The sequence below is a fragment of the Schistocerca serialis genome, chromosome 7, assembly GCF_023864345.2.
Source record: "Schistocerca serialis cubense isolate TAMUIC-IGC-003099 chromosome 7, iqSchSeri2.2, whole genome shotgun sequence".
NCBI lineage: Eukaryota > Metazoa > Arthropoda > Insecta > Orthoptera > Acrididae > Schistocerca > Schistocerca serialis.
In genome coordinates this window covers 483,599,578-483,626,610 of record NC_064644.1, presented here as the reverse complement: position 1 = coordinate 483,626,610, position 27,033 = coordinate 483,599,578, and positions in this window count along the sequence as shown.

Here is a 27,033-nt window from a genome sequence, read left to right as displayed (position 1 = left end):
GTATGGCAGAAGTGAACACATAATCGCAAAGTGCAAAGAATATACATCATCACAATATTATTACAGAATAATTGCTTTAAGCATTTGGCGGTGTTTGTTTTGAGGTGTCAAATATATGTGTGTGTACTTCAGGTGGTTTATAAATCCAATTCTGACAAGTTAAAACAGCAAACATTCGTACTCGTTTATACAATCAGGTGAAATGTTAAAATGGCTTAAACTTCATACTTATTGATAACAATTAGGTGAAATGTTACAGACTATAATTACAATGATCATATTGGCTACAACAGTAAAATCATACATACCTTACACTCTTTGATTGGGGTTAATAAACAGATGTGAAGTGAGGGGCTGGAGGCAGAAGTAGAGAGAGAGAAAAAGTGTGTGTGTGTGTGAGTGAAAGGGAGAGGGAGAGGGGTGGGAGAGAGAGAGAGAGAGAGAGAGAGAGAGAGAGAGGAAAGAGTGATTATTGAGAGGAAACATTTACATGGCAAGGAGTCTTAAGATTGCATGTTGCATATATTAGCTGCCTAAAGGTTGGGGTAATACATTGGTTAATGCTATAAAATATGCAGATATATATACATTTGTGCCAGTAGTTGATGTACATACAGTTTTAAGCTGACAAGGGGTACAAGCTGTTGGTGTGATGAATTATCTGTGAATGAGGTCAATCTCTTGTACTCTTGGCAGCTGTCAATATTTATGGTAAATATTAGGTGTGTGTGTGTGTGTGTGTGTGTGTCTGTGTGTGTGTGTGTGTGTGTGTGTGTGTGTGTGTGTGTGTGTGTGTGTGTGCATTTTTATGAGTGTAGGCAGTTGCTGAAAACGGAGATGATACTATTGTAAATATTGTGATTTTTGTCATTTAAGATAGATTCTGGTTGTTTCATTTGATGTTTGTATATTTGGAGAGTTTCAAGGATGTCTAGTTTTCTGCCTTTTGGTTGGATGTGTAGGATGCTAATACTTGTGTTGTTAACATGGTGTTTTGTTTCATGCAGGTGTGTAGCTATTGCTGATGTGTGATATTTTTTGTTTTTTAGTGCTGCCATGTGTTCCTTGAACCTAATCTCAAAACGGTGACTGGTAACAGTGAACTTGTTGTTTCATTTAATGTAAGTAACAGTCACGGTAAAGCCTAACCTAAAAATGTTCGCATTTAAAGTCCTGTAGGTATGTTGCTGGCGCCTTGGATGGGCTGCAACACACGCTACACCGTTGTGTGGTTGGCGGCTAGGCCGTTGGTGACGACCGAGGTTAAGCTATGGTGACAGCGGTAAATGTTGCATGGCAACTTTGGTTCTCAAGCCGTTTCCCAGTAACCTGTTTCTGATGGATCGTAGTGACCCTGTGCTGGATTTAAGCTGTTGTCATCCATCTGTTCATCAGGGTCAGTCGAATAAACATAGCAGGTACTCACGGTGTCGTCCTTCTGAGAGCCACACCATTGTCCAGTCGTTCTGCACACATTTCCCTATAGGTAACTGTCTCGTGATCTGTCTGTATGATACTCCCGTGTACCTTATGCCAATGATTGTGATTGTAAATGTAATTTAAATGTATTAAATTTGTCAAGGAAAATCTTACGTATATTGAATAAGATAATGATCTTATAAAGAAACTTTTTATATTTTTAATATGTTTCAAATATATTTTTGTACTTAGTAATTATATTTTTGTTTTGTAATAGCTTATTAGTGATGTTATAGAAACAATAATTGTATGATCATGTGCGTGTGTTTTACCTGTATTTCTGTATAATTTTGAATTCTATTTCCTAAATGTAAATAACGGCATTTTGCAACCGCTGATTAAAACGTGGCTCGAAGATTTACTTGCGGCTAGTATCTGAATTTTAAGGCTGGTTAGCGAAGATAATAGTACACAATAGAGGACAGAATGGAAACCAAGGCGGAATGTCGTGGAAGCTAAGACTTATCGCTTGTCTTCGCCAACGTTTTACATTTTTTTGCTTGAATTTCGGTAAGAAGATAATTAAGTGAAACCATTTGTTAATTAATGATTAAATAATGAAATAAGCGTCTATAACAAACTTTCCAAAAGGCAAAACTCCACTCGTGCACGTCCTATGGACATGATGTGTTGCGTGTTCACCACAAAAGTTTCAGTAAGGATATGCACACGTAGCCAACATATACTCGTACCTGTCTTCATAAGCAGGAATGGCTTTTACCGTACTGAAAATAAACACACGTATGGAAGGAATATTAATTAACATGTTTCAGTTGCATGGAAATACCGGACTATCGTTTTGGTAGCGCCTACGTCAGCATCCACATCGCATTCCGCAAGCCACCTAATGGGATGTGGCGGAGAGTACTTTCGGCACCAGTAACTGATCCACCCTATCCTGTTCCTCTCACGAATGGTGCGTGGGTAGAATGATTGTCTGTAAGCCTCTATACTGGCTCTGATTTCTAGAATTTTCTCATCGTGGTCACTACGCTAGATGTATATGGGAAGAAGTAACATGTCGTCCACCTCTTCCCGGTAAGTGCTCTCCCGAAATTTTAATAGTAAATCCCTCCGTGATGCACAACGCTTCTCTTCACTGTCAATGAAGTTTGTTGAGATCTGGGTAACGCTCTTGTGCCGACTAACGACCCGTGACGAAACGCGCCGCTCTTCGTTGGATCTCCTCTATCTCTTCTATCTACTGTACCTGCTAGGTATCGCAGACAGACGAACAGTACTCAAGAATCGTTCGAACAAGCCCTTTATAAGCCGCTTCTTTAGTGAATGAGTTACATTTCCTTAAGATTCTTCATATGAATCTCAGTCTGTTTTACCTATTTGCTCTATGAGGTCATTTGGATAGTTATACGTAGGTACTTTATGTCAGATACTTCATCCAGCAGTTTCTCATCAATATCGTAGTAGTAAAGTAGCAGCTTTCTTTCCTATGTATGAGTTACACGTTCCATTTGTTTACGTTCAGAACCAACTGCCAGAGCCGGCACCATTCATCAACCCTCTGCAAGATATTCTGCAAATAGATACTGTCTTTTGGCGTTGCTTCTTTTTTAGAGACAGTCTTAAAGAGCAGCAGACGCTCTCTACTAGATCATATACGAGGAGTCTTCAGTAAGTATTGCAACACATTTTTTCTTTCTGAAAGCAGGTTGGTTTTATTTAGGATTTCAATACACCGTATTATTCCCCATTCTTTTTCCCTACAAAACCTTATTTCTCAACATAATCTCCGTTCAGTGCGATGACCTGACTCCACCTTAGTAGGAGGGCAGTGTGCCCATATACTAATCTTCTGGTCGACGTTGAGCAAACTTCCTGCTGCATCAGTTGCCTCCCCATGTACTTCTTCCCTTGGAGTATATCCTTCATGGAAGTCAGAAGGTGCGAGGAGGGAGGGGGGGATGACGAGATTAGTGTTTAACGTCCAGTCGGGCATGAGGTCATTAGAGACGTAGCAGAAGCCCCGATTAGGGAAGGATGGAGAAGGATATCGGCCATGCCTTTTCGTGGAAACCACCCCGGCATTTATCTTAAGCGATTTAGGGAAATGACGGAAAGTCAATGGTCCTTCGTTGCATTTTATGGTCTTCTGTTAGGCAGCGAGAATCTCATTGGACACATACCACATACCTTTTAGCACCTCAAATGGTGGACGAGTGTGTCAGCACTACGATCAGAGATGTCCAGTTGAGCAGCTAGGTGTTCGGTTGTGATCCGCCGATCAAGATCGCAAAAGTCACAACTGTGTGCTGCCAGCTGGAACGCAAGAGATCGGACAGGTTTTCGCGACCTTGTTGCAATGATGATAGCAGCCTCCTCCCCCCCCCCCCCCCCTCCCCAAGACGCACCTCCTTTACGGACCCCATTTTGAGAGCTACGTATATCGCTGCCACTTGTAGACGCTGTCCCACAACAAGTTCCACATTCTTCAACCGAAATTGATCTAAAAATATGCTACAGTGCTTATTGGACGCCCCTCATATATACATTGTAAACAATAACGGTCCTGTCACACTCGCTCTAGGTTCTCCGAAAATTACCTTTACATCTGTGGATTTTGTTTCGTTTACAGCGACATGTTGAGTTCTGTCGGCAACAATACAGTAGCAAATCCGTTCCGATACCCGGCAGGCTCAAATTTTTTTCAGTAAAAGGGCAGAGCGGGACGGTGTCAAATGCCTTCCCGAAGTCAAGGAGCACGGCATGAACCTGAGTGCCATGGTCTACAGTGCTATGACAGCTGACTTTCGTAAGACCTCTCTTTGCGGGATCCATGTTAATTTTTATAGATGAGATTTTCGTTCTTCAAAATGTCATAATTTTTTAGTATAAAATATGTTCCATAATTCTACAAAAAATTGATGCCAACGACATAGGTCTAAAAATAGTTCAAATGGCTCTGCGCACTATGAGACTTAACATCTATGGTCATCAGTCCCCTAGAACTTAGAACTACTTAAACCTAACTAACCTAAGGACATCACACAACACCCAGTCATCACGAGGCAGAGAAAATCCCTGACCCCGCCGGGAATCGAACCCGGGAAACCGGGCGCGGGAAGCGAGAACGCTACCGCACGACCACGAGCTGCGGACGACATAGGTCTACAATTGCGTGCATCTGTCCTGCGGCCCTTCTTGATAATGGGAATGACCTGCTTTATTTCCAGTGACTAAGTACCCGTCGTTGCTCCACCGATCTACGATAAACTGCTGCTAGAAGGGGAGCAAGATCTTTGGCATAAGCTTTGTATAATGTTACAGGTATTTCACCTGTTGATGATGTCCTTCCACTATTGGGTGCCGGCCGTGGTGGTCTAGCGGTTCTAGGCGCTTCAGTCTGGAACCGTGCGACCGCTACGGTCGCAGGTTCGAATCCTGCCTCGGGCATGGATGTGTGTGATGTCCTTAGGTTAGTTAGGTTTAAGTAGTTCCAAATTCTAGGGGACTGATGACCTTAGACGTTAAGTCCCATGGTGATCAGAGCCATTTGAACCATTTGAACCACTACTGAGCGATTGTGGTTGCTTTTCTATTCCTCGATCGGTTATCTCAAATCTACCATTTCGACGTTTGTACGCTGATTGAAAGGAGAGACTGTGTTGCGATTTTTCTGCGTGAAACCAAGGCTGCATTCAGTATTTCGGCCTTTTCTCTGTTATCTTCCGTTCTCTCTGAGTGAATGAATAGATGATTTCGGATAGCTTACTGTATATGCATAAGACCAAAACCTCTTACGGTTTTTACTCAGGTCGGGTGATAAAATTTTACTTTCAAAACCATTGAACGCTTCGCTTATTGTACTCATTACGCTCGTTTTCGCTTCTTTCAGCTTTTGCTTGACAACTAGGTTTTGACTTCTCGTGAATGTGAGATGAAGCATCCTTTGTCTACGGAGCAGTTTTCAAATACGGCTGTTAAACCACAATGGGTCTTTCCTATCCCTTAAGACCTTACTCGCATTATACTTGCCTAAGGCATGTTGAACATTGCTTCCGAATTTCTTCCATTTATGCTTCACATTTTCATCCTCATCACTGAGCGTTTCATGCTGACTACTCAGATCCTCTGCAACTTATACAGGTATCTTGCCACTCTTGATAAGCAAAAATATCTTCCTACGTTTCTCAAAAGCGCCTCCTAAAACCAGTAGTTACAGTTGCTATCACAGTCTTACAAACATTTATACTTTCCTCCACATTAACTGATTCGATAAGTTCAGGTCCGTTTGTTGTTAAGATGTCTACGACGTTACGTTCACGAGATGGTTCTTTAACTATCTGCACAAAGTAATTTTCGTACAAGACATTCAGAATAATGTCACACGAAGCCCTGTCTCTGGCACTAGTTTGACAGCATAACTCTCCCAATCTATACCTGGCAAGCTAAAGATACCCCTCAGTGCAACAGCATGATCAGGAAAATTATTAATGATCTTTAATTTCTCTCTGATCGCTCTACCACTGCAGCTCCTGCCCCGTGCGGTCTATAAACGCATCCGATTACCGTTTTTGACCGACCTTTGATGCTTGATAGTCTCGACTTCTTTACTTCAATAAATATGCCAGCATCACTGGCGACCAACCTATCCTAAAGACAAATATTCCGCAGAATCTTCTGAGTCTCTGGCTTGGATCTTCCACTCTGCTCCAAACCACAGGATCACAATCGACCCCGAGTACGATGCTGCAAATAGACAGCTCAGCCTGCTCCCTCGTGCGATGCTAGTGGCGTTCACCAAATCAGCCATCTGCCGAAAGGAGCTGAGGATGGCCCCATAACCCGAGCGGCAGATGTCATTCGTGCCGATGTGTGCCACAATCTGCAGCCTGTTGCACACAGTACGCTCGATAAGCGCAGGGCCTCCTCTACATCATGGACCTCACTCGGTCAGTGTGTAAAAACTGTTTTTATTCTTCTGATTAGTTATTTAGCTGTCCATCCAAAAGAGCAGTATTAAGTCCTAGGATTGGTTACTGGAATTTATCCACACCAGAAACAAAATGCACCCAGCTATCAGTATACTGAAGATAATTGATATATATTGATAAATATCGCTCCTTCTTCTTGGTTTAGTAATCTTATACGACTGCTGAGAAATGATGTTGTGACATCTCCTATCCATAGGGCTTTTTCAGTTATGCGGTTCCGCCTGTCCTGATCAAGCTTACGCTCTGATGTACATATTCGCCAGTATATTAATTTAGTAGCTGAGTAAATGGCTGGGACTTGAAAATTGTTTCATACATTTTGTTTAAGTCCAAAGCGATCTCAGTATAAATGAATCACATCCAGAATGGCGATCTATGCTACACAGAAGACAAAAAGTCTGACCGAGCGATGTGGCAGAGTGGAGTGGTTAGCACACAGGACTCGCATTATGGAGGACAACGCTTCAAACCCGCGCCCGGCCATCCTGATTTAGTTTTCCGTCATTCCCCTAAATTGCTACAGCAAAATGCCGGGATGGTTCCCTTGAAAGGGCACGGCAACTTCCTTCCCCACGCTTCCCTAATCCGATGAGACTGATGACAGCGCTGTTTGGTCCCCTCCCTCAAAAACAACCAGCGAAAATGTCTGGATAACGGTAACGTTCATTTTAATAGCACCTTACGATAAAGCGCATCAAATAATATTGGACAATATTTCAAAATAGCTCAGTTCGGGCAGTGATTGTCGACAAATTCTGTTAAAAATAGACGAGAAGGTTGGTAGCTGCTAATAAACACAAGAAGTATAGTGTATGAATGTTAACATTGGTCTCCAACTTGGTATTACGTATTTTCCCAGTCAAGATATCTTGTCTTGTGTAAAATGCACGAACAATGCTCTGGTGCTAGCCGTGTTCAGGTCGCTGGGCTTTTATGCTCATTTGCTGCTTTCTTAAATTCTGTTACATTGTATCATGTAACTGAATCAATAGTCCTGTACTATTCTTGGTTCCGGAAACGGATCAGAAGTAACTAAAGTAAATTCGTGTGGTATGGTGGCTGGGCGTCTCTCTAGAGCGATTTTCAGCCTCCTGTTTGCAAGTTCTTTCAATTGGACGTCACTTCGTCGATTTTCACGCCCGTAATCTAGCCCACTGAGGGGTAGGAAGTGTGTAGATTAATGTGAACAGATAATGAGAGTAGCGAGGCAAGGAAATAATTTTATTGTTTTTGAGTCATCAGTTTTCCGGCTGGTTGGATGCAGCCAGACACAAATTGCTCTCCTGTGCCAACCTCTTCATCTTAAAGTAGCTCTTGCACCCTACGCCTTCAATTATTTGTTGGATCTCCATCTTTCCATAGAGTTATACCCTCTACAATTTCCTCTAGTAACATGGAACTTATTCCCTGACTTCTTAATACATGTTCTATCATCCTATCTCTTCTTCTTCTTCACGGCGTTTTCCAGGTTTTCTTCCTTCGCCGGTTGTATGGAGAAACTCCTTACGTCTTATCATATCAGTCCATCTGATTTTCAAGACCCTTCTATAACACCACATCACAAACGCTTTCAGTTGGGCGAATGATGTGGAGACACAATATTGTTAGTGTCCACTCCACAGAAGGTAGGAAACCAATAAATTTCAAAGACGGACAAGTAGAATATCGGCTCATTCGCAGTATGGCTCTCACCAGATCGAACAGTATTAACCATGTTGTTGTTGTGGTCTTCAGTCCTGAGACTGGTTTGATGCAGCTCTCCATACTACTCTATCCTGTGCAAGCTTCTTCATCTCCCAGTACCCACTGCAACCTACATCCTTCTGAATCTGCTTAGTGTAGTCATCTCTTGGTCTCCCTCTATGATTTTTACCCTCCACGCTGCCCTCCAATACTAAATTGGTGATCCCTTGATGCCTCAGAACATGTCCTACCAACTGATCCCTTCTTCTGGTCAAGTTGTGCCACAAACTTCTCTTCTCCCCAATCCTATTCAATACTTCCTCATTAGTTATGTGATCTACCCATCTAATCTTCAGCATTCTTCTGTAGCACCATATTTCGAAAGCTTCTATTCTCTTCTTGTTCAAACTATTTATCGTCCATGGTTAACTTCCATACATGGCTACACTCCATACAAATACTTTAAGAAATGACTTCCTGACACTTAAATCTATACTCGATGATAACAAATTTCTCTTCTTCAGAAACGCTTTCCTTGCCATTGCCAGTCTACATTTTATATCCTCTCTACTTCGACCATCATCAGTTATTGTGCTCCCCAAATAGCAAAACTCCTTTACTACTTTAAGTGTCTCATTTCCTAATCTAATTCCCTCAGCATCACCCGACTTAATTCGACTACATTCTATTATCCTCGTTTTGCTTTTGTTGATGTTCATCTTATATACTCCTTTCAAGACACTGTCCATTCCATTCAACTGCTCTCCCAAGTCCTTTGCTGTCTCTGACAGAATTACAATGTCATCGGCGAACCTCAAAGTTTTTATTTCTTCTCCATGGATTTTAATACCTACTCCGAATTTTTCTTTTGTTTCCTTTACTGCTTGCTCAATATACAGATTGAACAACATCGGGGAGAGGCTACAACCCTGTCTTACTCCCTTCCCAACCACTGCTTCCCTTTCATGTCCCTCGACTCTTATAACTGCCATCTGCTTTCTGTACAAATTGTAAATAGCCTTTCGCTCCCTGTATTCTACCCCTGACACCTTCAGAATTTGAAAGAGAGTATTCCAGTCAACATTGTCAAAAGCTTTCTCTAAGTCTACAAATGCTAGAAACATAGGTTTGCCTTTCCTTAATCTTTCTTCTAAGATACGTCGTGTTCCAGTGTTTCTACGGAATCCAAACTCATCTTCCCCGAGGTTGGCTTCTACTAGTTTTTCCATTCGTCTGTAAAGAATTCGTGTTAGTATTTTGCAGCTGTGACTTATTAAACTGATAGTTCAGTAATTTTCACATCTGTCAACACCTGCTTTCTTTGGAATTGGAATTATTATATTCTTCTTGAAGTCTGAGGGTATTTCGCCTGTTTCATACATCTTGCTAACCAGAAGGTAGAGTTTTGTCAGGACTGGCTCTCCCAAGGCCGTCAGTAGTTCCAATGGAATGTTGTCTACTCCGGGGGCCTTGTTTCGACTCAGGTCTTTCAGTGCTCTGTCAAACTCTTCACGCAGTATCATATCTCCCATTTCATCTTCATCTACATCCTCTTCCATTTCCATAATATTGTCCTCAAGTACATCGCCCTTGTATAGACCCTCTATATACTCCTTCCACCTTTCTGCTTTCCCTTCTTTGCTTAGAACTGGGTTTCCATCTGAGCTCTTGATAGTCATACAAGTCGTTCTCTTATCTCCAAAGTTCTCTTTAATTTTCCTGTAGGCAGTATCTATCTTACCCCTAGTGAGATAAGCCTCTACATCCTTACATTTGTCCTCTAGCCATCCCTGCTTAGCCATTTTGCACTTCCTGTCGATCTCATTTTTGAGACGTTTGTATTCCTTTTTGCCTGCTTCATTTACTGCATTTTTGTATTTTCTCCTTTCATCAATTAAATTCAATATTTCTTCTATTACCCAAGGATTTCTACTATCCCTCGTCTTTTTACCTACTTGATCCTCTGCTGCCTTCACTACTTCATCCCTCAAAGCTACCCATTCTTCTTCTACTGTATTTCTTTCCCCCATTCCTGTCAATTGTTCCCTTATGCTCTCCCTGAAACTCTGTACAATCTCTGATTCTTTCAGTTTATCCAGGTCCCATCTCCTTAAATTCCCACCTTTTTGCAGTTTCTTCAGTTTTAATCCACAGGTCATAACCAATAGATTGTGGTCAGAGTCCACATCTGCCTCTGGAAATGTCTTACAGTTTAAAACCTGGTTCCTAAATCTCTGTCTTACCATTATATAATCTATCTGATACCTTTTAGTATCTCCAGCGTTCTTCCATGTATACAACCTTCTTTCATGATTCTTAAACCAAGTGTTAGCTATGATTATGTTGTGCTCTGTGCAAAATTCTACCAGGCGGTTTCCTCTTTCATTTCTTAGCCCCAATCCATATTCACCTACTACGTTTCCTTCTCTCCCTTTTCCTACACTCGAATTCCAGTCACCCATGACTATTAAATTTTCGTCTCCCTTCACTATCTGAATAATTTCTTTTATTTCATCGTACATTTCTTCAATTTCTTCGTCATCTGCAGAGCTAGTTGGCATATAAACTTGTACTACTGTAGTAGGTGTGGGCTTCGTATCTATCTTGGCCACAATAATGCGTTCACTATGCTGTTTGTAGTAGCTTACCCGCATTCCTATTTTCCTATTCATTATTAAACCTACTCCTGCATTACCCCTATTTGATTTTGTGTTTATAACCATGATAATCTAAAAAAGTACATAGACTCCGCTTTAAATCGAGCATAATACTACTGTCACGCCACCAAGTAGTAGCAACCGCTGGAGACAAACATAGTATTCCACATTAAATAGCTGCAGTACGCAAAGCGAATTAGGATAAATTGTATTCTAGAATATTTATACGCAGCAGTCGTAGATATAGCGCTAGTGCAAGAAGTTATCATAGGACGCCACTATGTTTTTTCTGGTCACTGCATTTAAAATTGTAAAATAAATCTACGTTGAAGGTATATTTATAGTGGTCGAAGCTTGTAAGTTCCCCACCACCTGTTTCTGTATGAAATTTAGTCCAAATTTCCCTCCCACTCAATAAAAAAGTCTACATGTTACCAAAACTATGTACCCACGTACTGTTTTTCAAATTAAACTCGTATGCTAATCTTTGACTAAACAGAACCTAAGCTGAACTGAATTGTAAGTGGTCTGACTGCTGCTTGTCTTTATATTAAAGGCGCAACTGAAGTAAAACAACTATCTGGTCTAATCAGAATTTCCGTTTACCTCGCATCTTGATAAAATTGTTGCAGATTTCTCGAAAGCACAACTGCAAACAGCAGGCAGGTAGCGGCTAAGCTAGATTTCTGTTTTTAATAAAATTTCCAAACAATACTCGAACTAATCATAGCGTGTAGGCTTTCACGGCCGGCGTCTTCACACGGGTGACCATGAAATAAAATTTAGTGAGACGAGCGTGCTAGCTAAGACATCGCATTATTACACACGTATGTATAGAGAGGCTGTAGAGATTTTTAAACACCACAATAATTTTAACAGGAAAGAATAAGGCTTGAAGCTAGATAAGATATGGCGATCGACTCTGTACCAAAGATGTGACGATCGATTACCTTCGATCGAGAGTAATGACGCCAGCCAGAGATAGTTTTACTGTTGACAACACGTGACGAGTGGTGGCGCCCTCTACGCGCTCTATATAAACAGGACCTCCACGGCCTAGTAGCCAGTCGTAGACTCACCTCAGATGATGTTGTTCGCAGCTGGCAACGAAACGTCAGGGAGAAGTATTACTATTATTGGACCACGGCCTCTTAGCCCGGAAGTTTTAATTACTGAATACTCAAACTGTTGCATATCACAAGGTGAATTGTGGTAATGCCTAACGGTAAACCTTCTTTAAATAGTGGGATGGAGAAAGTATCTATATCTATGAAATGATATTCGAAAAGAACAATTTCAGAAAAAATATCTATTCAAAAACGCAGTGTAAAATTTCCTGTGATCTTCATATACGATATTGATCTGAACAGTACCATGCTTAACATAGTGAAGAATGATTTGAAAGGGATATGATGTTAACAGAGAGTTTCTATAAAAACCAAACAGCTTAGTCAGTTGATGAGTTAATGCGTGACTCGGGGAAATGGGGTGGACTTTCTCCCTGCTCTGAGAAAGTGAGCAAAGCTAACTAGCTGACAATAATCATTCTGACTACATAGCTGTGCATTGCTACAGACTTATATCAACTTCTCCTCCTACAAAAAATGAAAAAATCTAAATTTATATTCTTTCCGCCTTTCAACATATACATCATATTCATCATTGGTGTCCTTTACAATAAATCTTTCTTCATGTGTTAGATACAACGCCAATCAACACTGCACTATTGGATACGTCCATCACCCATCACACTTCAAGTAAGAATGTGTCAGATTGCGCAAAGGCAAAGACTGTACCACAACAAGACCAAAGATTGTTTAAAAAATGGTTCAAATGGCTCTGAGCACTACGGGACTTAACATCTGTGGTCATGAGTCCCCTAAAACTTAGAACTACTTAAACCTAACTAACATCACACACATCCAAGCCCGAGGCAGGAGTCGAACATGCGACCGTAGCGGTCACGCGGTTCCAGACTGAAGCGCCTAGAACCGCACGGCCACATAGATTGTTTAATAATAACATAACTTGGTCTCTTTATGACATGCACACCGATAACTTATAAAAATTAAAATGACATGCTCACCTTACATATCCTCCATCTTTCCCTAGTAGAATTTTATACGAGAGTCATTGAAGACAGGAATGGGACGAGGGCAAAAATCTAAACATTATGGATAGGAACATACAAATCACGTTACAAATACAAAGAGAAAAATAGCTGTACAAGAGATGAGATAAAGAACTGTAAAAAAATTACAAAATTCAAGAACACGTGAATGGAGTAATCAACAGAATTCACCACATGTAGCTTATCATGTTTCATGATGTCTATGAGAACGTTCTGCACAGGGCAGTTTTGAATGTTTATATGTCACATTTTGTATTGTAGTAAATAGCAGGGATGATATGTATTGTTTTTGGAGCACACAGGAAGTAGGTTAGAGTGTTTTTATTGCACAAGGCCTACATTTCTGAAGCACAATCGCATATGGCAGTAGTAATTTCTATGGTGAAAGTAGGTAGAAGAATGTCCTTGTCAAAGGACTAAATTTTCTTCAGCTCATTGTAATTATGTGACTGTTGTGGGAAGTTATGTGGTAGAAGACTCAGTGAGACTAAGCACAGTTCTCAGCTGACAACCTCAAACCTACTCAAACAATAAAATACGTAGCTTGAAGCAGACTGTATATCTATTGATAACTGCAAAACTATCTTGTAGTAACGGAGAGTTCCTTATAAATGTCAGTTGCAGCTTGTACCTGGGAAGTATGCCAACATCTGGAAGATAATATCTCATTACATAATTAGTAGACATATTTCTTATGCCCTGTCAAGTCCCAATCATTTGTGGTGAATGGTCAGTCAGTTACAATTTGTTACTACGGTATGTTGATGATTTTCACTTATGGACCGTCTGACAGCAACTGAATAAAACACAATTTTAGTGCCATACGCGTTTCGCCTTTATTTTCTGCAAGGCATCATCAGTGGCAGGTAGCGTAGACAGTTTCTTACATATTACGCTCCTGTTGCATTTTTGGTCTTGTTCTTCTTCCTATGCACTGAACGCTTGTTTTAATGCAATGTTTTGGTTTCTGTTGCCGACTGTCAAATGTTTTTGCCAAAGATCGAATATTACTGCCCTAGATGATGAAATTTGTTACGTTTATAATATACAACTACCTATATTAAGACAGGAGTAATAAGATTTTACATAGTTGTACATGTGGCCTGTACATGTAGTGTAGTGATAACGACACATTTCTGTACCTACAACAAAAAAAAAAAAAAAAAAAAAAGGCTTTTAATATATGTTTACAGAATGGCCTACCAAAAATTCTGAATCTATTCAAATAAATATGTACTTTTGTTCATCAGTAGGATAGTGATCACACACAAGAAATAAACACATAAGGATAGTGATCACACAGAGAGCTGAGGAGAACACAAATATATAATTAGGAAAAAACATGGATTAAGGAGTAGTCGAAGTTCACACCAAAGAATACTTTTTGCAGTCAGTCAATTATTATACCTAACATAGTAAGTATTTAGTATGCTATCTAGTTTTATTGCATCCTCTAGTTTGTGCACCTCTTAATCATTTTACCCATACTATTATAAAACTTCCAACAAATACACCTGTTTACTTTATCTCTTTGCTTCTTTCTATCACATATTTGATACGTGTTTATTAGTTCATATTATTTAGCTCCATTAGTCTTCCTAACCATTTGTCGTCTTTGCCCTACCTATTCATATTTCATCTGATATGTACCATACCTAATCATTTCATCCGAGATTCATCTTTGTACCCATTTCTTTGTTCATGTATATGTTGTGCGCATTTCTTTCTTATCTTTTTCTCTTTCCTTCGTTCTTAAACCTCCTTCATGACTTCTTACATATCTCTCATGACTTATGAGAGCTCACTACAGTACTACATTTAACATAATTATTATACTAGTGGCATGACCTCCTATAGCAACAATATATACAGAGAATAGGCATTATAAAGAAACCCAATAAGTGACATTACTGTAAGAGGCAAATTCAACCGAAATTTCTTAAGTTAAAGCAATGTATGTTATTATATTAAATGATATGCAAATACAAGAAGACAGCCTGCAATGTCACACATGTCGGTAGAAAAATATATATTAAAGGATCTTATTGTACCATGGCAAAAAAATAAAGCCGAAAAGTAAAAAAAAAAATCATTAGTGTCTCACATACTACTTGCATCTCATTTATCTTATTGCTCTTTTTCTTTTCATTCTAAGTATATTGTCTATCCATGTCACACCTCGCGAGTCATGAATTTCATCTTCATTTCCAAAATTTCCCAAACACCTAAGCTGATGGAACAGTATTGTTATGACGTCGTCTCAAACAGATGTAAGTTTATCTGTTAGACCAAGAAAGGGCAGATTAGTTCTACATATTCAGTAGAAGCTAAGTTTTGCATGCATATCGCTACATACGAAACAAAAAAATGTCGTTCATCAGTATAAAAAAGAAAATTGACCCTACTACAAAGACAAGTCACGAAAAATTTAATGAGGTACCATACACTAAAAGAATGTGTCACGGTATAGAGTGGCAATCTACGCTGAGGCAAATCTTTGCAAAACATATTTCCTGCACAAGTGGAGAGAAAAACGTACACTTCTCGAATTCCTGTAAAATCTACATAGCTCTTGTTCCGACGAAAAAATGGGCACGAATATCCAGTAAAACGTCTAATAATATGAATCAGATAATCATAAACTCCACATCAAAGTAATAATTGTGCTGTCTCAAGTCACGTTACCTTCATTCAATATTATCATCCAGCCAAATCTTTTCAAAAGCTTGTATTTTACGACACGAAATGCATCCACATCGTATAAAATTGACTATAACAAGAAACAGAGCCCCTATGCCCTAGCCATTACTCACTTACTCTTTCTCTACGTTTATCAGTGTCTCATTCTATTACGACGGACTTTCATTTTTTTTTTCTTTTGTGCCAAGCATGATGAGATACTATTTCTTGGAAAGACAAAATTGCTCCAATGACCAAACAAATGTTCCAAGTTGGTGCTTTGGCCGGCATACAGTTTTAACCGGCAAGGATGTTTCAAATTAGTGCACACTCCACGGCAAAGCAGTGTCCACACAATACAAACATTTTCTAAAAGATCCGTGATTATTTTGTAAATTTGTACATTTTGTGATATGAAGATAGTGGCGATGTTTGTAGTTACTTGCTGATCGCCAACGACTCAAAGCGACAGAGAAATGTGTGTGTGTATGTGTGTGTGTGTGTGTGTGTGTGTGTGTGTGTGTGTGTGTGTGTGCGTGTGTGTGTGTGTGTGTGTGCGTGCGCGCGCGTGAGAGAGAGAGAGAGAGAGAGAGAGAGATTTTTTTTACCAACTTCGCTCAGTTCTATATAAGATAGGCAAGGTAACCTTCACATGATTCTCTAGTCAAAACCATATCACGTGCGCTTTATAAGATTTAACGAAACGTGGATGACTGGTCACAGATTAGTCATGCCAGTGGTCAATAGACTGAACAGGCATTGACTTTTCCTTTGGTAGGTACAGCAATTGTTTCACTTTTTATTAATTCCATTTGTAATATTCCTTCCTGAAATCAAACACACTAAAATTCAGGTCTCTCTTCGCCTTATCTCACGTATCGCTAGTTCGTCTACACACTCATAACACCACGCTTCGCAGCCGAAGTCAGCCTGTCTCATGTAGGGGTACCAGTACGATTAAATGCGCTTAATGCTGAAGTAACTCTCGATCGTACTCGATGTTGAAGAGGAAAAATAAAAAGGAACAGGACACTTAGACACTTCGGTCTATCTCATCACTGAGTCATCTTTATTAAAAACTTACCTAGTAGTTTCGCGACTAGACATTGACAGCAGTGTTACAGCCAACTGAAATATATAACCGGAACTAAATGGTATATAGAAAGGCTAAGAGATGAATTTAAAGCTGTGAGATTTAAAGTTGCTCAGCATAGATATACATGGGCCTACCAGGAAACAGTAGGCAGGGAGAAGCAAGAAACTGTATCACTGAAGGAGCACAGAATCTACAAGGAAAGCAGAAACTGAAGAAAAGGAAAAACATAGTGACACAGGAAATGATCGATCTCATAAAAAAGGAAATAGACTGAGAAAGACAAATTTTGAGTGACACAGAAAAATAAATAACCAAGTTACAACTATGTGCACAAGAAAAAACTTAAAATGGATGAGACAAGCAAGAAGGGAGATATGAAACCTAGAGAAAGCAAAGACAGACAAGAGGTGCTCAAAAATTAGATCACTACAGTTTAAATATGGAACACAAAGAAACATTATCAGAGGTAAAAACGTAGCATTCTGTTTGAATCTGAAAAAACAGCAGATAGGTGAAGCGAATACACTGAAGAATTATTTAAGAGTGCTTAAAACGACTTCACTGACAGAGAATCGACTGGAGCAGATAACTTCACTGCAGAGTTATTAAGGAATACGTGAGATAAGGTGAAGAGAGACTTCTACAAATTTTTATGTGTTTGGTTTGAGGAAGGAATATTAGAAATGGAATTAATAAAAAGTGAAACAATTGCTGTGCCTGTCAGAGGAAATGTCAGGGCTTGTTCACACTGTTGACCATCGGCATGACTAAGTAGTGCTTCAACAATTGTACAGTAAAGTCAAAAGTAAAGTCGTAAGGCGTGATTTGTTGGGAGACACCGAAGAGCAGGTTCAGCAGTCTAATTGGAATGGGTTTCCCTATCCTTCGCCGATACTCGTATCTTCCCAAAGCGAATGGCGATTGTTGTATGTTGTTTAAGTACACTAAAGCGCCAGAGAAACAGGTATATGCATGCGTATTCAAATACAGAGATATATAAACAGACAGAATATGGCGATGCGGTTGGCAACGCCTATATAAGACAAGTGTCTGGCACAGTTGTTAGATCGGTTAGTGCTGCTACAATTGTGGGTTATCAAGATTTAAGAGGGTTTGAACGTGGCGCTATAGTCGGCGCACGAGCGATGGGACACGGTATCTCCGGGGTAGCGATGAAGTGGGGATTTATCCGTACGACCATTTCACGAATGTACCGTGAATATCATGAATCCGGTAAAACATCAGATCTCCGACATCGCTGGGGTCAGAAAAAGATCCTACAAGAACGGGATCAACGACGACTAAAGAGAATCGTTCAACGCGACATAAGTGCAACTCTTCCGCAGATTGCTGCCAGATTTCAATGCTGGCCATCGGCAAGTGTCAGCGTGCGAACCATTCAACGAAACATCACCGAGATGGGCTTTCGGAGCCGAAGGCCCAGTCGTATACCCTTGGCTGCACGACCTCGCCTGGGCTCGTCAACACCGACATTGGACTGTTGATGATTGGAAACATGTTGGCTGGTTGGGCGAATCTCGTTTCAAATTGTATCGAGCGGGTGGACGTGTACGGGTATGGAGACAACCTTATGAATTCATGGACCCTGCATGTCAGCAGGGGACTATTCAAGCTGGTGAGGACTCTGTAATGGTGTGGGGCGTGTGCAGTTCGAGTGATATGGGACCCTTGATAAGTCTAGATACGACCCCGACATGTGACACGTACGTAAGCATCCTGTCTGATGACCATTCGTGTCCATTGTGCATTCCTACGGACTTGGGCAATTCCAGCAGGGCAATGCGACACTCCACGCGTCCAGAATTGCTACAGAGTGGCTCCAGGAACACTCTTCTGGGTTTAAACACTTCCGTTGGCCACTAAACTCCCCAGACATGAACATTATTAAGCATATATGGGATGCCTTTGCAACATGCTGTTCAGAAGAGGTCTCCATTCCCTCATACGGATTTATGGACAGCCCTGCAGGATGTATGGTGTCAGTTCCCTCCAGCACTACTTCAGACATTAGTCGAGTCCATGCCACGTCGTGTTGCGGCACTTCTGGGTGCTCGGAGGGGTTGGGGGGGGGGGGGGCTACACGATATCAGGAAGGTGTACCAGTTTCTTTGGCTCTTAAGTGTAAATGGCATTAAGAACGAATTTAGAATAAATAAAGCGTCCGATAGCAGTATGATCTCTCTTTGTTTTTAATTTCTTACTAAAAAGTGCAATATAAACAATGAAAAGCTACAGCAAAGGGACCATCATTAATGGTAAGCAAATACGTTGTGTTGGGATTTATTGGTCATATAGTAGTTTTAGTAGACTGTGGAAAGGGCATGAAGTATATGTCAAACATTTTGCCTGGTGCTTGGACCACCACAAACAAGATATAATCCAAAAAAGACTAAAACAATAGTGATAGTTACATCGAACAGACAAGTAAGGGTAAACATTAAGGTATGGAATAAAATACTAATGGAAATAAATAGTCTTAACCACTTGATGAGTACAGTAACAATAACAGCAAATGTACAATGGATATTAAAAGAAAACGAACAACCGTTTTAATACAGAAACGAGAAAATGGAGATTGATTAACAATAAACAGAGATGAAACACTAAATTAACTGTACACCTACCTCGACATAAGAATTTCAAAATGCATCTTAAGGGAAAAAATCTTGGGAAAAATTCAGGCCCATAATATCCGTATTACAAAGTGTTAGTAGTGGAAGGGACCGCAGCAGCTACAACAATTGGTAAAAATGGCGAGAAAAAGAGGGAGACAGCTATCTCAACAACGAGTTGCCTTTATCATATGACGGCGGGGTTGTGAGGCAACGCATTCACTGTGGTGACCAGAGCTTCGGAGATGTCCGCTAAATTTTGAAAACTGCAAACAGCTAACTACTAACAAACCTCGGTGTGACAAACATGAAAATTACCCCGCATTTTCAGCCCACTCGGAATAACAGCCTCGCAGTGTGGATCGCGAGTTTCTAACAGACGCACTCGTTAGGGCCCGTTCTTAAGTTTCAAAAGGAAAGCCGACCGAGCAGCAAGAGAAAAACATCTGCTGAAGAGGCGGTAATTTGTAGCACTCTTTCTCGGTGTATTCCTCGGCAACAAAAAGGGGTCGCCTTGCCGGATATTGCGCACGGGGCCTATGGCGTCAGTCGCGACAATGGGCTCTCTCCTCTTCCCTACACTCCATTATATCAGCAAGAGCTGATTTTACTTTCGTACGGCGCAAAAAATTCTAAGAACGCACCCGGCACGTACAAAGGGTGTTGAAGAAGGATTCATAATAATTCCACGACGCAGCTGTTATTGCATGAATATGTGTCTGTTGTAAGTCATAATCTTGACCATTTTTGCAACGTTTTTGTGACACACTGAAACTGCCATGATCTGTACTATTTGAACACTGGACATCTGTTAACGAACTTTTTAAGACGAAACTGCCAAAACTAACGACTGCAGACATGCTTACCATGCAACTTGCTGAAATATTACAAGAGAACTTATAAATTCGAAAGACACTAACAGAGAAACAAAAAAAAAAAACGAATAATAAACGAAGAAGCAAACATTTGCAACCAAACGTTACTCAAGCTAAAGAATCATATACACTACTGACCATTAAAATTGCTACACCACGAAGATGACGTGCTACAGACGCGAAATTTAACCGACAGGAAGAAGATGCTGTGATATGCAAATGATTAGCTTTTCAGAGCATTCACACAATGTTTGCGAAGGTGGGGACACCTACAACGTGCTCACATGAGGAAAAAAATGGCTCAAATGGCTCTGGGCACTATGGGACTCAACTGCTGATGTCATTAGTCCCCTAGAACTTAGAACTAGTTAAACCTAACTAACCTAAGGACATCACAAACATCCACGCCCGAGGCAGGATTCGAACCTGCGACCGTAGCGGTCTTGCGGTTCCAGACTGCAGCGCCTTTAACCGCACGGCCACAACGGCCGGCTCACATGAGGAAAGTTTCCAACCAAGTTCTCGTACACAAACAGCAGTTGACCGGCGTTGCCTGGTGCAACGTTTTTGTGATGCCTCGTGTAAGGAGGAGAAATGCGTACCATCACGTTTCCACTTTGACAAAGGTCGGATTGTAGCCTATCGCGACTGCGGTCAATCGTATCAGGACATTGCTGCTCGCGTTGGTCGAGATCCAATGACTGTTAGCAGAATATGGAATCGTTGGCTTCAGGAGGGTAATACGGAACGCCGTGCTAGATCCCAACGGCCTCGTATCACTAGCAGTCGAGATGACAGGCATCTTATCCACATGGCTGTAACGGATCGTGCAGCCACGTCTCGATCCCTGAGTCAACAGATGGGAACGTTTGTAAGGAAACAACCATCTGCACGAACAGGTCGACGACGTTTGCAGCAGCATGGACTATCAGCTCAGAGATCATGGCTGCGATTACCCTTGACGCTGCATGACAGACAGGAGCGCCTGCGATGGTGTACTCAACGACGAACCTGGGTGCACGAATGGCAAAACGTCATTTCTTCGGATGAATTCAGGTTCTGTTTCCAGCATCATGATGGTCGCATCCGTGTGTTGCGACATCGCGTTGAACGCACATTGGAAGCGTGTATTCGTCATCGCCAAACTAGCGTATCACCCGGCGAGATGGTACGGGGTGCCATTGGTCACACGTCTCGGTCACCTCTTGTTCGTATTGACGACACTTTGAACAGTGAACATTACGTTTCAGACGTGTTACGACCCGTGGCTCTACCCTTCATTCGATCCCTGTGAAACCCTACATTTCAGCACGATAAGGCACGACCGTATGTTGCAGGTCCTGTACTGGCCCTTCTGGATACAGAAAATGTTCGACTGCTGCCCTGGACAGCACACTCTCGAGATCTCTCACCAATTGAAAGCGTCTAGTCAATGGTGGCCGAGCAACTGGCTCGTCACAATACACCAGTCACTACTCTTGATGAACTGTGGTATCTTCTTGAAGTTGCATGGGCAGCTGTACCTGTACACGCAATCCAAGCTCCTTTTCATTCAATGCCCAGGCGTATCAAGGCCGTTATTACGGCCAGAGGTGGTTGTTCTGGGTACTAATTTCTCAGGATCTATGCACCGAAATTGCGTGAAAATGTAATCACATGTCAGTTCTAGTATAATATATTTCTCCAATGAATACCCGTTTATCATCTGCATTTTTTCTTGGTGTAGCAATTTTAATGGCCAGTAGTGTAAATGGCAACCAATGCTGTACGATCGCAATAAAGTCATGATATGTTCAACTGACTCTTTTATTAGAACATTTTACGCGTTTCGAGTTACACCCATCTTCAGACATCTGTTACAAAAAGTACAAAACATAAGTGAACAGCACACACAACACGTCACAACGTCACAGAAAATGAGATCTAGTCATATGAGTTACATACCACAAACGTCAACTCCTTCCTAACTAACCAGGCGCACAGCCCTGATAAGATAATGTGGAATAACATATGACTGCGGCACATGAGTGTGTATACCGACGCTAAACAGGTCAACTAGCAGCGAAGCGCCCTCGGCAGGGGGCGCTGCATAGTCATTTGCTCCATGCGCTCACATGTAATTTGATAATAAATGTACGTCTAACAGGGTGTAATTTAGACTAGCAATCGGAATGGTGCTTCCGTACAATTAAACACTAAAAGATTTTTAAAATTTCTTTTTTTTATAAACTCTAACATTTGTTACATTGCCATACTATGCTTATAGCCAGTAGTGGCACTAAGCACAACTCAAGCCATATGTCAATATAAAATAAATAATAGGAGGGGGAATTTCCTTCATGAATAATCCTTTCAGCTTCTCAAATATCTAAAAGAATACCACCAAATTAATTACAACCAACATTATCCCTCATAAACTAAAACTCTGTGATCATCTCGCGTACACAAACGTCTTATGCGCCATCTGTTAAAGCCAACGGCAACCACATCGGCGGCAGCCATCCGCCTATCGAATTACAGCCAAGTGATACTCATGGGCCATGATTGCCCAAATAGAAGCCTTCAAACAACAACTTACACCCCTCTACCACATGGAAAAAATTTAATGGTGAGAGGAAGAGCATTTCCATAAAATCCCAAAACACACGTGGGTTATACGTCATACATTAGTTATATAAACTAGTGGCACGACAATTGCCATAGTCCAACCTATGCTATCCGGATACCGGAGAGGTCTAGATTTTTAATGTTTATATAACGAATGCATGATGTATAACCAACGTGTATTCTGGGGTTTTATGAAAATGCTCTTCCTCTCACCATCAAACTTTTTCCATGTGGTAGAGGGGTGTAGGTTGCTGTTTGAAGGCTTCTATTTGGGCAGTCATGGCCCATGAGGATCACTTGGCTGTAATTCGATAGGCGGATGGCTGCTGCCGATGTGGTTGCCATTGGATTTAACAGATGGCGCCTAAGACGTTTGTGTACGTGAGATGATCACAGGGTTTTCGCTTATGACGGATAATGTTGGTTAGATTTAATTTGGTGGTATCCCTTTAGGGATTTGAGAAGTTGAAAGGTTTATTCATGAAGGAACTCCCCCCCCCCTCCCTATTATTTATTTTACGTTGACATATGGTTTGAGTTGTGCTTAGAGCCACTACTGGCTATAGGCATGGTATGGCAATGTAAAAAATTTTGGAGTTCAAAAAAAAAATTTAAAACATCTTTTAGCGTTAGCGTGTACGGAAGTACTACTCCGATTGCTAGTCGTAATTATACCCTGTTAGATGTTATACGCGGAGTATATTTATTATCAAATTACGTGTGAACGTATGGAGCACATGACTATGCAGCGCCCCCTACCGAGGGCTCTTCGCTGCTAGTTGACTTTTTCAGCTTCAAGACTGGTTGTACCGCAGTCATACGTTTTTCGACACTTTCTTTGATTTGTCAAGGCTGTGCGCCTGGTTAGTTAGGAAGGAGTTGAAGTTTGTGGTACGTAACTCATATGACCAGATCTCATTTTCTGTAACGTTAAGACGTGTTGAGTGCGCTGTTCACTTATGTTTTGTACTTTTTTGTAACAGATGTCTGAAGATGGGTGTAACTCGAAACGCGTAACATATTCTACTGGTTCAAATGGTTCAAATGGCTCTGAGCACTATGGGACTTCAGTCCCCAAGAACTTAGAAATACTGAAACCTAACTAACCTAAGGACATCACACACATCCATGCCCGAGGCAGGATTCGAACCTGCGACCGTAGCGGTCGCGCGGTTCCAGACTGTAGCGCCTAGAACCGTTCGGCCACCCCGGCCGGCATGTTCTACGAAAAGAGTCAATTGAACGTCTCATGACTTTAGATTGTACAGCATTGGTGGTCAATTATTGACCTAAGGTGCAACGAACATCTGGTAAAAACGCAGCTGGTTTTCTCGTATGGATTGCTGGTTAGAGAGCAACTACTCAGCAGGAAACCGTTAGGCAACTTATAAAAAGGCAAAGGTCCAGAGTGCAAGTCTCTATGTGGCACATAGTTTTAATCTTCCAGGAAGTTTCATATCAGTGCATACCCCGCTGCAGAATGAAACTCTCACTCTATTTTATATATATTTATGTACTGGAAACAGTTGGCTTTTGGCCGTGCTCGCGTACGGACCAGCTCCGAGGGCCCGGCGGCGCTCCACTAACGGAACTGTTTACTTCCGCGCCGCCGTATTTGTGTTGTGTAACCTCCATCAATATTGCATCCCATGGCACACTATTACCGCTGGGCGATACTTTAATGTACATTCCAGACCGAGCATGCACGACCATGCACTTATCAAATCGAACGATTTATGCGCGACGAACTACACGTGGACCCACAAGATGTGCGGTCTGAGGCGCCTTGCCACGGTTCGCCCCCCCCCCTCCCCCCCCTCCCCCCTCTCACGCTTGAGGTTCGAGTCCTCCATCAGGCATGTGTGTGTGTGTTATCCTTAGCGTAAGTTATATTAAGTAGTGTGTGAGCCTAGGGACCGATGACCTCAGATCGCTCCCATAGGAACTTACCACAAATAGAATAGAAAAATAAAAAAGAATTGATAGGTATTTACTTCTCTATCAGCGGCAACATCGTCTACATTAAAATGACGATAGAGACATCATGTGCTGAGGTAGTTCTACGACACTCACACAGAGTTAAGCTCAAACATTCTGACGGTCCCACTGGGGAGGTGACGAGTAGACCACGCTGGTTTCGGTCTCCGAACAATTCCGATGTTTGAGCTCTTTTTCAGGTGCCTTAGTCATTGAAGCCTTCCGACACTAAGGCAACGTTGTGGGCTGCACCGTGGAAGAATTGCACACATTCGTGACACACCACGTGTTAAATGATGTCCAACAGATCACCAGACTGTTGACACAACTGTACCTGCTGAGTGACTTCCTTTCTGTCTTTAGTTATTGAAATGGTTTTGAAAATCTATGAAGTCTGAGATTATTAACCTGAAAATATCGTATTGAAATTAGTGTGATTCTACTTTACCTTTTTGAATGTCACGATGTTGCAAACTTAGAATACGCTGTAGGATCGTGGAACACACAACGATTGGAATATTGGCTTGTAATTCCGTCCACCTGTTCTTTTTCAGTAACGCAGAACTGCTGTTGCGCGAAAGATTATCGATAAACACGAGACGGACGGCGGGGGGGGGAAATTCAGCAGCATGTCCAATGTAAAATCAACGTGGCATTCCGTCAGAGTCTGATTTGGTCGCTTTAAGTTGTCTCTATCGTTTTTCATTAGCGTGGTGCTGATATGGAAGTGTGTTATTTCTGAGCTTGTGCGGCGGGCAATATTAGCAGGCTAGTATCATTACTTGCGAATAAATTGCTAAATGTGGAATTTAATTTATCGCATTTTGTCTGCTGTCTTCAGTTTAAACGCCAGACTGGCTCACGAGAGACTGGTAGAACGTTTGGATCCTTTCATTGGCTTTTCGTAAGAAGAAAATGTTGTTATTAAGAAGGTGGATGGCAGTTATGTAGTCTTTCATCACTCCTGTTCTATCTGTGTATCAAAGAAGTACCGAGCAAGGTGGCGCAGTGATTAGCACACTGGACTTGCATTCTGGAGGACAACGGTTCAAACGCGCGTCCGGCCATCCTGATTGAGGTTTTCCGTGATTTCTCTAAATCGCTTCAGGCATATGCCTGGATAGTTCCTTTGAAAGGGCATGGCCATCTTCCTTCCCCACCCTTTCCCAATCCGAGTGGACCGATGACCTCGCTGTTTGGTCCCCTCTCCCAAAATCAACAGGTCAACCAACATCAAAGAAGCGGTGGCGAAAGTGAAAGACAAGTTTCAAGAGTGGGATTAAAATTCAGGGTGAAATGGTATCAGTGATAAGATTCTCTGATGACATTACTAAAATGTTGAAATGTGTGTGAAATCTTACGGGACTTAACTGCTAAGGTCATCAGTCCCTAAGCTTACACACTACTTAACCTAAATTATCCTAAGGACAATCACTCACATCCATGCCCGTGGGAGGACTCGAACCTTCGCCGGGACCAGCCGCACAGTGATGACATTACTATTCTAAGTGAAGTTGAACAAGAATTACAGGACGTGTTGAATGGAATCAGCAGTCTAATGAGTACATGTTGTGCCCAACTTCTTGGACACTGAGGCAGCTAGTAATAATACTGTTAGTTAGAACACTCTGAATAAGTAATACTTTATTAATTACAACAGAACTTAGCTTTGCTCGCCAGGATCGGCTGTAGCTACGGAGCTGCAAACGTGGACTTGCGGTTCACAACAAACTAAATGGGCCACGATTCCTGAGTGGCGAATTGAAACAAGATCAGAATGGCCGTGCTGCGGCTTCACTAGAAAACGTAAGTTCGTAGATGTTTGTTGACACAGTTCTGGCAGCGTTGGCGCGCAGACACAGCTAAGAGGAGACGGAGGTCTCTTCACTCCACGACGGTTTACACGGGCTGTAGGACGGGGAGTATTCAGCACAACAACGTTACTACGACGGGAACTTCCTGGAAGAGGGCAGGATTCCTGATCTCTTGCGACGCTGTTTCAGGGCAGAGGCACAGCTGTGGCGCCTCGGCAAGCATGGCTTCTTCCTAGCATCTCATTGGCTCAAAAAATGTTCAAATGGCTCTGAGCACTATGGGACTTAACATCTGAGGTCATCAGTACCCTAGGCTTAGAACTACTTAAACCTAACTAACCTAAGGACATCACACACATCCATGCCTGAGACAGGATTCAAACCTGCGACCGTAGCAGAAGCGCGGTTCCGGACTGAAGCGGCCGGCCATCTCATTGGCGCCTAGTTCTT